Source organism: Phoca vitulina, unplaced genomic scaffold (genome assembly GCF_004348235.1).
Source record: "Phoca vitulina isolate PV1807 unplaced genomic scaffold, GSC_HSeal_1.0 scaffold38, whole genome shotgun sequence".
Lineage (NCBI taxonomy): Eukaryota > Metazoa > Chordata > Mammalia > Carnivora > Phocidae > Phoca > Phoca vitulina.
In genome coordinates, this window is record NW_022589741.1 from 15,382,127 (window position 1) to 15,394,952 (window position 12,826).

Genomic DNA, 12,826 nt, shown 5'->3' on the forward strand with positions numbered 1-12,826 from the left:
CCTACGCATCTGTGATGCTGCCTTCCAAGTCATTCTTCCTTCATTTTGTCCCATCCTTATTCTTTTTGGTCTAGACTGCTAGTATTTCTAGTGATAGAAAATTCTTTAAAATCTTGTGGGTCTCCTAGTATGTCAAAAGGATCCATGCCATTAGCCATGAGGGGTGTCCACAGGTCCTTTCTAGCTAATCACACTTCTATTCCTGACTTCTGCTGAGGCGGTTGATTGAATCCATAGGTCACATGCCTAAAGTCTTTAGCAAAAGTTGTCCAGTCATACCCTTGTCCCTGTCTCCAGAGCACACTGTTTAGATAGGCTGAGAATTTTCCACATCAAATACTGGTTCCTTTTTGCGTAACAATTCATTCTTCCATTTATCTCTTTCCTCTTACATTTTCATATAAATGGCAAGGAAAAACCAGGCCTTGGCTCCACACTTTGTTTGAAAATCTCTCCGCTAACTATCCAAGTTCTGCTTCTCCATACAATGGTAGAACACAATTTGACAAAGATTTCTTTATGACAAGGGTTGTCTTTCCTCCAGTGTCTAGTAACAAACAGGTCCCTTCTTTCCTTTTGAAATCTCACCAGAAGCACCTTTAACATCCATATTTCTACTCTTCCAGCGAGTCTAGATTTTTTTCCTACCTTAAACCTCAACATTCTTCCAGCCTCTACCCGTTACCTAATTCTAGAGCCACTTCCACATTTTTAGGTATTGGTTATAGCAGCACACCACTCCCTCATACCAAAATATCTCTTAGCTTCCTAGGGCTATAGTAACAAAGTACCACAAACTAGTGGCTTAAAACAACAGAAATTTATTCTCTCATAGTTCTGAAGGCCAGAGGCCCCCAGTCAAGGTGACAGCAGAGTCATGCTCCCTCTGAGGTTCTAGAGAAGAATCTGTGACATGCCTCTCTCCTAGCTTTTGGTGGTGACCAGCAATCCTTGATGTTCCTTGGCTTGTAAAGTCATCCCCCCAGTCTGTCTCTGTCTCCACATGGCCTTCTCTGCTGTATGTCTCTGCTTCCAAATTTCCTTTTTCTTAAAAGGACACCAGTCATATTGGATTTAGGGCTCATCCTATTCCAGTATGACCTCATCTTCACTCATTATATCTGCAAAGAACTATTTCCAAATAAGGTCATATTCATAGGTATAGGAAGGTATGAATTAGGGGGGGACACTAATCAACCCAGTACAGGAGACTGTCCCTGTTCTCAGGGAGCCCACAGTTGAGTGGAAGGGGGAGCAGACGTATGAACAGGAGTGATGCAGTAAATGGGGAGAAGGCCATGTTGGAGCAGAGAGCTTGTGTGTGGGAGGTGGGGTAAGAGGAGGGGGACGGAGGACATCTGAACGGAATCTCCCAGGGGATAAGTTAGCAAGGGAAAGGATGTGAGACCCACTCTCCAGGCGTGGAAACAGCGTGAGTAAAGGCATGGAGAAATGGCCCAAGGTGGACAGAGAACTACCAAGAGTTGGTGATGTTGGAGCATAAAGTGGGGGTCAGGAAGTGAAGAGGTGAGGCTGGAGTTGTGGGGGCCAGGCTGTGGGACCACCCCCAGCTGGTGGAGGTGGAGTGAAGCATGGAAAAGCGCAGTCCAAGGGAGGTGGCCTTAGGGATGGCTGCCTCGTGGTCCTAACACCTGCTTTCATTGATCACTATCTGGGAAACATTGAGAAAGACCAGCACATTCTTGTTTTGTTTTGTTTTCTTTCAACCTTTCATTGTCTTTGAGGTGTTTTACAGCTCTGGGAGTTGTAATGCAAATGATTGTTGTCCTTAAAAATGACCCCTGGGTTCCCTGGAGTGCAATAGACCCTGTTTACATCTGTCTGTAAGTTCATTTCAGCTTTGCCTGTTGTTACGGCCTGAATGCTTGAGTCCCTCTCTCCTCAAATTCATAGGTTGATGCCCTGACCCCCAGCGTGGCTGAATTAGGAGCTGGAAACCGCGGGGCAGTAATAAAGGTGACATGAGGTCATAGGGTGGGACTCGGATTGCCCCCACCTCCTTGCACACACAGCAAGCCAAGGCCATGGGAGGACAGAGCCAGAAGGCAGCCATCGATGAGCCAGAGGGAGCTCTCATCAGAAACCTACCCAGCTTACGCTGATTTTGGACTCCCAGCCTCCAGAACTGTGAGAAATAAATTTGGTTGTTTCAGCCACCCAGTCTGAGGTATTTTGGTATGACAGCCTGAGCAGACGAAGATATTTATATCTGAGGTTCTTTTGAGTTTTCCTTTGAACCAATCGCAACACCTTACTGATTCCCCCATTAATTAATGAGTAAAATAAGATTTTGGAAACAGGTTGAGTTTATATTTGTATATGAGAGTCATGATTTTATCCTCAAGACAAAAATTATCCTTTGACCGTTCGGTCATTCAGCTGTTGTTTGCCGATGCGTTCTGTGGCCCAGGCACTGTGCTGATGGTTGGGGATACAAGGAGGAATTTAATAGGCTCCGTGTCCTTGCAGAGCAGGTGCCCTAGTGCAGAGGCAGCAGGGAGGGAAACCAGTGACTACTGGGGGTCCCATGGCCAAGGCTGTGGTCGGAGGGCGTGGCTTTCAGGAGGGATTTTAGGCAGGTTTGAGTTTTTCTTTGCATGAGAAGCATGAGTTTTGGAATCAGACAGGGCCGGGTCCAAATCCTAAATCCACCACTTCAAAATTTTGTAACTTGGGATCAATTAATTTTCTCCTCCGTAAAGTAGGAATGGTTGCACTTTCATCTGAAGGCTTTGTGAATAATAAATGAGGCGCGGCGCACAAAGTGCTTAGCTTAGTGCCTGGTGTGTAATAAATGCTCAACAAATGTGAGTCTTGGTGATTTCAGAAGTGCAAGGAAGCCCCCCCCCCCCCCCATTCCTTTTTCTCCCTGTCGGATGACACCTGACATTCCTTGGGAGGAGGAAAACCCTTTCATTACCCAGCTAGCACAGGGCTTGCCGTGGAAACAGCCGGGGCCAGGGAACTCGGTGGCTGTGACTCACGTTTGCATGTCATTTGCTGATGCCGGGACTCCGCGTGGAGAGGGTTCTGATCAGAGTAACCCCTTGCCTGTGAGAGCCTTCGAAAGCCCTCCTCCCTGTGCCTTCTGGGAAGGGCAGAGCCCAGACCGGCATCCTCATTTCACCGAGGAGGGGACCTGGGCTCTGAGCAGCGACACAGACAGCCTGCTGCAGGCTACCCAGCTGGTCAGGGAGCCAGCCTCAGACCCGGGGCTCTGGACTCAACGTGCCTTTCTCTCCAAAGGTTGAGGGATGGGAGAGAAGGAAGGAGGGAGGAAACAGAGGGGAAGGAGTGGTTCTAGAGAGGGGAGCTCAGAGACCCTGTACTCAGAGAAGCAGAAAAGCAGAGGATCAGTTCTGCTCGAAGGTGGTGGAGACTCTGAACGGGGGAGGGCAAGGTCCTGCCGTCGACAAGCTGCTGGCCATTAACCACGTTGGGCCTCAGTTTCTTCTTTAGAAAAAAGGAGATAGTGATGCCTATTTCATAGGGTTGTCATAGGAATAAATAGGATAAAATAAGCCAAGTTGGCAGGCACAATCCCGGAAGAGAAGGTCGCAAGCTGCCCAGGGGCAGGGACGGATCTGTTGGCTCAGGGGGTATGTCCAGCAGGCGGCGAGTACATGGAAGAATGAGTAAGCGGCATGCGTCATGAACGCCGTTGTAATCACGGTGTAGAAACGGGCTTGCTGGTGGAACCGAGCAAGCTGGGGACATGGAAGGGAAGCTGGAGGAGCTGGGTCTGCAGACATCTTCCAGATGGCTGTGGGGAGGACAGGCTCAAGGAAGAGCTTGAGTTCTCTGGGCACCAGGGCTCTGGGACGTTCTCTGCTCTGAATCAAGGAGCCGGGAGCCAGGATACTCTGCACCCGGGCGGGGGTTGTAGGCACGCAGGTAAGTCCCCGAGGGCAGAGGGATCCAGAAGCCCAGGTCCATGCAGGCCAGTGGGGGCAACTCCAGGGGGTGGTCCCGGGGGTGGCGGGCAGGGGGAGCCTTGCTGTGGCCCTGTGGGGGTGGGGGTTCTGGGCGGCCCAGGAGGACCCAGGCCACCACAATGTTTTCCGAGCACTACCTCCCCAACCTCTGCCTGGCTCCCGACCCTGCTGCGGGGCTGGGACGGTCCATCAGGAACCATCTCTGCTCCTTCTGTGACCTCCCTGGGACCACGGCTGGTGCCCAGGCCCAGATTTCCTAATGGATTTCTACTGATTCAGATGTTTCTGACAGAGGCTGTCTTTAGCCTTCTGTCCCTGAGCCACAGAGGTCTCTGGTCTGTCTCCATCTGAGCCTTCACTTCTGCAGGCCCTCCACCCACTGTCGCTGGCTCCTTCCCATGATCCTCTGTGCTTGTTCGACCCTCTCCCTTCCCCAAACCAAACCCTCTCTCCCTCGCTTTAGGAATGAAGTCCCTTCAGACGGCATCTTATCTTCCCCTCCCTCCTCATCTCTTGCTGTCTTAGGTTCCCACTTCTCATTTACTTTTCAAGCCAATAAAAATCGGCTTCCAGGTGTTGAGTCTCTGACTCAAGGTTTTGACGACGTGGAAACCCCCCTGTTGGATTCCCTGTCCCTCCTTCCTCCCCTCTGACCGGGCTGGCTACTCTCCATCTCCCCCCCCCTCCCATGGTCTGGTCGTTCTCCTGGGCCCCTCCTTTCCCCGGGAGTGCTTGTGGGTTGTATCCGAGGCCCTCCTCCTCTCCCTCCACAGGCTGCCCTGCGTGAGCTCATCCTCCCCGTGACTTTGATTACCATCCAGAGGCCCATGACCTCCTCTCCAGCGTGGGCTTGCCTCCCCAGCGGCAGAACCATACCCCGACATATATACGCTTGGGGACGTCTCCGCTTGGGTGCCTCATAGGCCTCCATCTCCCTATGTGCAAACTGGAACGCACTGTAAACACCCCCTCCCTGCCTTCCTGCTGTGGTCACTCCCTCAGTGAACAGAGACCCAGTTGCCTGTCAGAAATCTGGCTGATTCTTGCCTCCCCTCTCTCTCACCCTCCCAGGTCAGTCCTCCTGTTGGATTTGACCCACTTGCCCATTTTTTCCCTCCTCATTAGGTTCCTGGTCTATCCCCAGTTTCCTTCCCCGGGGCCCCCACGCTAAGGTGGGGGGCCTGCCTCTGTTTTAGCCTCCTCCCAGGCTCCCTGCCTCCGGGCCTGCTCCAGCCTGCTGGTCGGCTCAGCTGGTCTGGGCTCTGCGAGTGATGCTGTTTTCTGTCTGGCATGTTCCCCGACCTCCAAGGTTCCCTCAGCCTCGCCTTTCTGAAGATTAGGGTCATGGTTAAAAGGGGTGGTTCAGGAGCGGACAGAACTGTTTCGAATGCACCAGCTCTGTGCCTTTGGGCGGATTTCTTAACTGCACACTAAGCCTCAGTTCCTTCCTGTGTAACGGTGTCCACCGTGTCACAGATTGTCGTGAATCAAGCGTGTATCTCTAGCTGCTTTTGCATTCTAGAGAAAGGCGCTAATGGCTGACAGGGAGACAGGGATCCTTGTTTTGGAAAAGGACCCTTTTGAGTGTGACAGATAAACATCTCCGGCCAGCCCTCGCCCCCAGAGGAAAGTGCGGGCAGAGCGAGCCAAACTGGTGTGGGACAGGTGTGAGGGGGCCCAGCAGCCGGACTGGAGGGTAGAGGCTGAAGACACAACTCAGGAGGTGTGGAGGGCAGAGGAGAGACTTGCAGGGACAGGGGGTCTGGCTTTTTAATTTCAAGCTGTTTGCTAGGCTCAGAAAACTTCCAACTCTTCTCCAGTTACTCCCAACTTTCAGTAAAATTCTCTTAAAGGTTCTGCCTTCTGTCAGTAATGTTCGGCATGGGGGGCGGGGGCGTAATGAAGGAAAAGGCAGAACCTCCCCCACCCTCTTCCAGGCAGGCTTCCTGGATTCTCTCTGCCCCCACCCCAGGTCTGGTTTCAGAATCCCCACTTCTGCAAGTCAACATGAAGACAAAAAGACATGGACTCTGGAACTCAGGGCAAAATTGAGAAAGAAGAGGAAATCAGAGTGGGGCAGGGAGGGGAATTAAGAAAATGCCAGGTAATTCCTGGCAATTCTCAGGAATCTTGGAGAGCATGCAGAGTGGAGCCATGTTTGAATATTAAAGGAAAGAGTGACTCCAGAACCCCTAAAAGGGCTTCAAGAGAGCATGTGGATCATTCAGAATCAAACTAGATAATGTATCTAAAGCTCTCAGCACTGGGCCCAACACATAGGGCACTCTTAGAAGTTTAGGAGTTACTATTCTTAAAAAAAAACACATAATAATGTCCTAGTTTATATGTATCGAGGAAACAAAGACCTCAGAAGTGAGGTGGGCACCCGTCTGCAGGGGCAGGGGCAGGTGCAGGACATCTCCTTGTATCTTCTCTTGCTACCCAGTCTCCCTGGTGACTCTCCCCAAGCAAGGGACAGTCTTACTCTCTCTGGAAATGTCCATTTTTGTTGTTGTTAGTGCCAACAATAATTATTAACTAACTGTAGTTACAATAACAACACTACTCTTCTTCCTCTGGGTTCCCAGAGCATTTCGTGTCTGTCCCCACTTCTCTTGCTGAGCGCCAGTCTTAAATGACTATTTTTCTACTTAGGCCTGAGAAAGCTGGCTGATTTTCACATGTGGTTTATGGAAATGGAATTACTATTTTTTGGTTCCGTCATGTATTCCTGTCTCCTTCCTCCAATTATACTGTAAGCTCTTTGAATCAGGAATTGAATGGACAGTTCTCTTTGGATCCTTTTGTTTTAGGCACGTAGCGGCTCCGTAGATGTCTGTTGCAACAGTGGGTGTGAATTCCGTCCCCTGCCGGGCCGAGAGCCCACACTTGGGCAGAAGAAGGCTGGGATTGGCCCAGAAGCCCCTGCTCTGGCTTTGCCTATGTTTTCATGCCAGTCTCTTGAGAGAGTCTTTGCTGCCCAGATGTGGTGGTGAAGAGAAGGAGACTAATCATCTCTCTTCTCTCTGTCACGCCCTTTCCTCCTTCCTAACCACCCTCCTCCATGTGCCAAAGGGAGAATCGTAACTGGCCTGTGGAGTCATAGTGAGCTCGTTTCCCTTCCCAATGAATGATTTAGGCAAGGACATGGCTGTGTGACCCAATTCTCACTACAGAGGTGGAGGAGAAAGCCTGGGGGCGTCTGGGAAAGATTCCCTCCCTTTGAAAAAGACAGAAGAAAAGCTGGTCTCTTTTCCTATTAGACATTTGAGCCTGCATGTGATGGTTGGAACCGTGGCAGCTATCTTGTGACCATGAGGGGAGCTGACTTGAAGGCAAGGTGCATAGACTGAGGCGAATGGGGCAGAAATATGTAAAAACAAAACAAAATAAATAAACATACCATCAAGCAAGCAAGCAAGCAAGCAAGCAAACAAACAGGAATTGATGCTGTCACCGAACGGCTGAGTTAACGAGCTGTAGAGCTACATCTACCAACTTAAGCAAGTCCCCAAAGCTGTTAACCTTATTTAAAACAGGCTGTCAGTGAAATGGTTTACATGACCTACAACTAAACAAGGAATTTCTAATCCCAAATGCATGTGACTATAAAGGACTTTATATTCATCTCTGTTAAATTTAATTTTGGGGTTCTGATGTAACCTTACATCTTTTACAGACTTTTGGATTACCAGTTTAACTATAGAATACCTCCAAATTCCTTTCAACTCTGTCCCTTTCGATGAGCACAATTTCTTCATTCAAAGAATCAATGAAGAAGTTGGAACTAGGCCAACGACAGAGTTCCGTAAAACGACACTGCAAAGCTCAGGGCACCACGGTCCAGACCTTTTGAGCCCTCCTAGCGGCGCCGCACAGCCCATACCTCTCTGTCCCGTTTACTTTTGGACAAATGTCTCGTTGAAATCAGGATAGAGTGGTTAACGATACAATAATCCACCCTGCCTTACAATAAAAAACAGAACCAAGGTTAGCAGGCCTAGGCTGGGTCTGTGTGTTCGCAGGGTTAGGACCTTCTCTGTACAAGTCTGTTCGTGTGGGGACACCTAGTCGGTTTGTGGCCCTTCTGCACACGTCTTGTAGCTGAGGGCACAGTTCTGGTTTGGGGGTGGTGGGGGCAAGGCTTGGGGATGGGACGCTGGCTGGAAATATGGATGATGGCACTATCTGCTTTTCTCGTCAAAGACCAGGAAGGTTGTATCAGCCCCAGGTCCTTCTTAGGCCTCTTCACCCACGCACTCCCTTCTACTGCCCTGGCCTTCCACTGGGCCTTTCTCCTCCAGAGGTCCCTGAGCCTCTATCAGGGTTGGCTCCATCTTCGATTGATCCCCATTATAGATCTTGGGTGGGAGGGGGGCTCTTGAGAAGGGAAGTATTGGTGGGGAAGATGAAGGTCCCCTGAAGCCTCTTCAGCCCCTTTGGCCCAGGGGGGCCTAGAGGAGACAGGGAATTGTGGGAGAGGAGGTGTTTATCCTATCTAGAAGATGGAGGCTTTCCTAAGCTGCCTGGGGGTGACCCATTCCTGCCCCCTCCCATCATTGTTCACACGAGCCAGTCTGATCTGGCATCCTCTGGCCCCCGTTGGCCCAGGAGGAAGGAGAAGGCAGACTCGGATCTTGGAGATGGCTGCCTCCTGGTCCAGCACTCTGGGGACTGTGGCTGGCAGGCCCCACGGATCCCGCCTCCCCCCTGCTCTTCCAGGGCCTGGTAGCCTGTGGGCAGATGTGAGTAGTGAGGGCAGATGGCGGCCTTGTGGGGCCCCGCCCAGATGTCCCCAGGGCCCTCTCCATCAATGGCGCATGAGCTCGCTCTGGAGATGGAGCCAGTACCAGTCCCCAGAGTCTGCAAGGTGGGAGCCTCTCTCTGTGGCTTCCTCGGTTGGCTTTCCCCCAGTCCAAGCAGAACCAGATTGGCACAGGACGGGCCTAGAAGCGTTGTGAGCTTCCTGCCTGAAGATCTCATGGTCCGGGAGGCCCCAGGCCACTTGGACCTCTTTGTTTCTGATGGTGGGCAAGGGGAGCTGACAGACAGAGGTGACCCAGGCTCTGAGCAGCCAGCAGAAGCTATGATCTGCTCTGAGTTGCTTGACTCTTTTAGGGGATCTGCCTATAATGCCTGAGATAGTGAGGAGCAGGAAGCAGGAGCTTGGTATTTGAGTTTGGAGGTGATTTGAGGGGTTCTGGAAAGCTAGGGGAGCTGCCTCATGGGGAGGAGGTGAGGGGCAGTGGTCTCAGGCCTAGAGGCCTGGATGCTGCTCTGCTTGGGAGGCCGAGGGGGAGTCAGGGTGGGAGCTCTTTCTGGAAGCTTCAGTGAAAGGATGGAGAGTGTGTGGTGGGGGGGAGGCATGCATACCTGCACACACTCGTCCATGGGGGGGGTGTCACGATCCTTCACTCACATGTTCACCCCTGTCCCCTCATGTGTGGGGCCGGAGGGAAGTAGAATCTCAGGGCTCTCTGGGTCTGGGATGCAGGATGAGGCTTCTGTCCTGGGGTGGCCTTGAGTAGCAGCTGTGGGCCAGGGTGAGTACATGAGAGGGGCTAGAGGCTGCGTGTGGAGTACGTTAGAGGCCGGTGCAGAGCCCAGGGAGGCCAGTGAGGAGGCTGGAGGAAGCGGCCCCAGGGGTGACAGGGGGGCAGCCAGCAACAGGAAGTGGCCTTCCCAGATGTAAGGGTGGCTCTGGGGAGGGCTAGGGGCCTGGCAGGTCTCATCCCGGAGTTCTAGGGAAAGAGGGGAGAGGCAGAGGGAGGGCGGAGGAAGGGACTGGTGAGAAAGATGCCCACTGCATCTCCCCCCTCTCCTCCCCACCTGCCGGGAGGTGGGTTAGCCCACATCCCTGAGCCTGGCTGGGACATCTCAGAGTCTCCAGGTCCCTGAGACCCCATGTCCTGCAGCCGCTGCCCTGGGGGAGCTCACCCTCGGGGAGGCCGGGGTACATTTCCCGGGCTGTCCAGCAGGGGGAGCCCCGCCCCACCGACCCCGATTCCCAGGGTCTGACCACCCAGGGCCAGGGCAGCTGAGACAGGGGAGGCCAGAGTGCCTCTGCCTAATGAGCGGAGAGGCCTGGCCGGCTCTGGGGAAGGCTTCCCTGCCCTCTCTGCCCCTGGCCGGCCTGGGCTGTCTGGCCTGGGCAGCTCCTGGCCTCCCCCCGGGGTTGAACATAAGACGCGGGCCATTTGGCTCCTAAGACCCAGGTGTGAGCCTGGATCTCCTACTCTCCCAAGTCTAGAGAGAAGGAGGAACCCCGGAGGTGGCGAGGGGTCCTGGGAGCAAAAGCTGCCCTCGGGAAGGGAAAGGAAAACTAAGCCGAAGGCCTGGGAGCGGGGCTCAGGCTGGGGGGCCCCCATCTGCACACCACCACGAAGGGATTTGTGGGGTGAAGTGAAAACTTGCTGCTCTGGGCAGCGCTCCACGCTCCACCTGCCCTGGGCCTGGGGGGCTCAGCCGACGAGGCTGCCCTAGAGTGCGGAGTTCAGGGGGCAGGAACTTTTCTTGCCCAGCTCACTGCCCAAAATACCCCACGGGCCCACTTCGGACAGTGGCCCTTGCTGAGTGTGTCTGCTGAGGAGGGGGGCAGAGGGCAGACATTTTGGTGGCCCCTCTGTCTGTGCAGCCCCTTGCCATGTGCAGCTGTTTAAATTAAAACTAAGATGAGCTAACATTGTATTGAGTAACGGTCCGGGGCTCGTGGCTACGCACCGGAGGGCACAGAGGTGGAACTCATTCGTTATCACGGGCGACTGGGCAGCTCTGGTCTGGGCCCTCAGCACCTAGGGGACCCTGGTGTGTGTGTGTGTGTGTGGGGGCTTGCTGAGCCGGGAAGCCAGGAGGGAGCAGGTTGCTTTTCTCGGTGTGTGGGGGCAAGTGATCTGGAGGGTGGGATGCTGCTTTGGGGAGCCCAGGGACTGGGGGGTCAGGGAGGGGCTTTGGGGGGAGGGGGACAGTTGTCCAGGGTGGGGCCGGTGCTGGGCAGGGCGGGGAGGAGGTGCAAGGGTCCCAGGCTGTGGGGCAGGCCGGCAGCACCCAGCCCAACCTGGGTTCCTTGGCTCTGAGCTCCCATATGCCCCTTTCCAAGCTGAAGAGTCATCGCCATCAGAGGGTGCAGGGGGCGGAGGGGGCAGGCCCCTTCACCTCCCTGAGCCTCAGTCACTTGCTGGTGCGACGGGCCCAGCAGAGGCTCTGGGAGAGGCAATGAGTGGCCGGGCTGCTGGCTGTGGGAAGCAGTGCAGGCTGCGGAAAGGCTTCCAGCCTCCTGGTCCTGAAGGGCTCCAAAGCCTCTAGTTCTGCCTCCTCGGTTTTTTAAAATTATAATGTATGCACAGTCTGCAGCCGAAGGGGGTTTGAAGCAGCTAACCCCTTATTTTACAAATGAGAAAACAAGCTTCAGGAGGTTTAGGGACTTACTCAAGTCACGTCCTCCTTGAAGTTCCCTGACGTTCGGAGCCAAGAAAAGTTTCATAAATGCAGCTTCGGCCTCTCAGCCCCACCTCTCAGCCCATCCAGACGCCATCATCTCCTTGAGGGATGTGGGGCCGGGCCGAGGCTGAGAGTGAGGCCCCGGGCCAGGGGCTGGGGGAAGGGGCTGCCGGGGCAGGAGGGCGCAGGCCGGCCACAGGGCCGAGCGTTTGGCGGGGCTGGGTGAGGCCCTGGCTGGAGAGCGGGTTCAGGTGGGGGTCGGGGGGAAGCGGTTCCTCCAGGGCCCAAGATGTTTGGGGCCACAGCGGGCCTCACTCCCTGAACACTTCTGCTCTCATTTCGACACACTCTCATCTCTGGGGGACTTTGTAATAACAGTAATATTCAGGGCAACAATTTATTGAGCAGCTACTGTAAGACAGGCGTAGTACTGGATACTCGATGGGCATTCCCTCTAATCCACTCGTCGATCTTATAAGGTGAACAATGGCCCATTCAGACATAAGGTAGCTATGTGTCAGAGAGGTTCAGTGACCTGCCCAAGGTCACACAGACAATAAGGGGCTGCCTGTATTAGGTTTCCGGCTAGTTTTTTGAATCCCAAGTGCTGGGAACTTTCCAACAAACACAGCAGCCTTTCCAGCATGGGGCTCTGGCCGAGAACGTGCTTCCTGGGGTGCTGGGATGTGGGACTCTGGCCTGTCAGGGAGAGTTATAGTCTAAGGGGAGGGGTGCTCCTGGCAGAGCCCAGGCTTTGATGGGGCAACCCAGCTTTGATCTCCTTTTGAAGTCCCGGCCTCTGGAACCGGCAGCTTCAGTGGGGTGAGCTCCAGGAAAGGGGAGATGAAAGGCCAGGAGAAGCCGGGGTGGGAGAGAGAAGGGAGGGTAGTGGGGGCAGTGAGGAGCCAGGAGAGAGAACAGATGTGTGAAAGAGCCCCGCGAAACCAGCAGCTGGTGGAAGGGAGAGTGAAAGGCCGGTGGGGAAGAAATACTGGGGGAACGGAAATCAGAAATGCTGTGGGCAAACAGGGACTGGCCAGGCCGGGGCCAGAGAGAGGGAAAAAGGCTGAGTTTGCCTGGGGGCACTGGGGAGGGAGGCATGGGAGAGGGTGGCCTGGGAGGGGGGCGCGGGCTGTGAGGCCCCAGCTTTCAGCCTCTTCTGCCCAGGAATCTGGGCTCTGGGGTGAGCCTGCGCAGTGAAGCCCACCTGGCCCTCACCCACCATCCCGCCTCCGCTGGGCACCTCTGTCTGGCTAGTTTGGCCACCAGCTGATTGTTGGTCTAATGATCCAGAGGCTCCAACAAGTTTCTGGCCAAGGTCTCACTGAAGGCATCAAATGGCCCAAGGGATGGGATGAGAGGGAGGTGAGGGGCTCACCCCTGGACTTCTGGGGTTCACGGCCCAGGCTTGCCATGAGGGGGAGGGTCTGCCC

The 12,826-nt window shown here is 54.1% G+C and overlaps 1 long non-coding RNA gene across 1 annotated transcript in view; it reads left to right on the forward strand.

Moving 5' to 3' along the window:
• Positions 1-3,743: 3,743 nt before the first annotated feature.
• The window catches only part of LOC116647035, a 46,381-nt gene continuing 37,298 nt past the window's right edge, over positions 3,744-12,826 (forward strand). The window contains exon 1 of the long non-coding RNA XR_004302262.1: positions 3,744-3,915. This is a non-coding gene — a long non-coding RNA (uncharacterized LOC116647035). The remainder of the gene's footprint in view (positions 3,916-12,826) is intronic.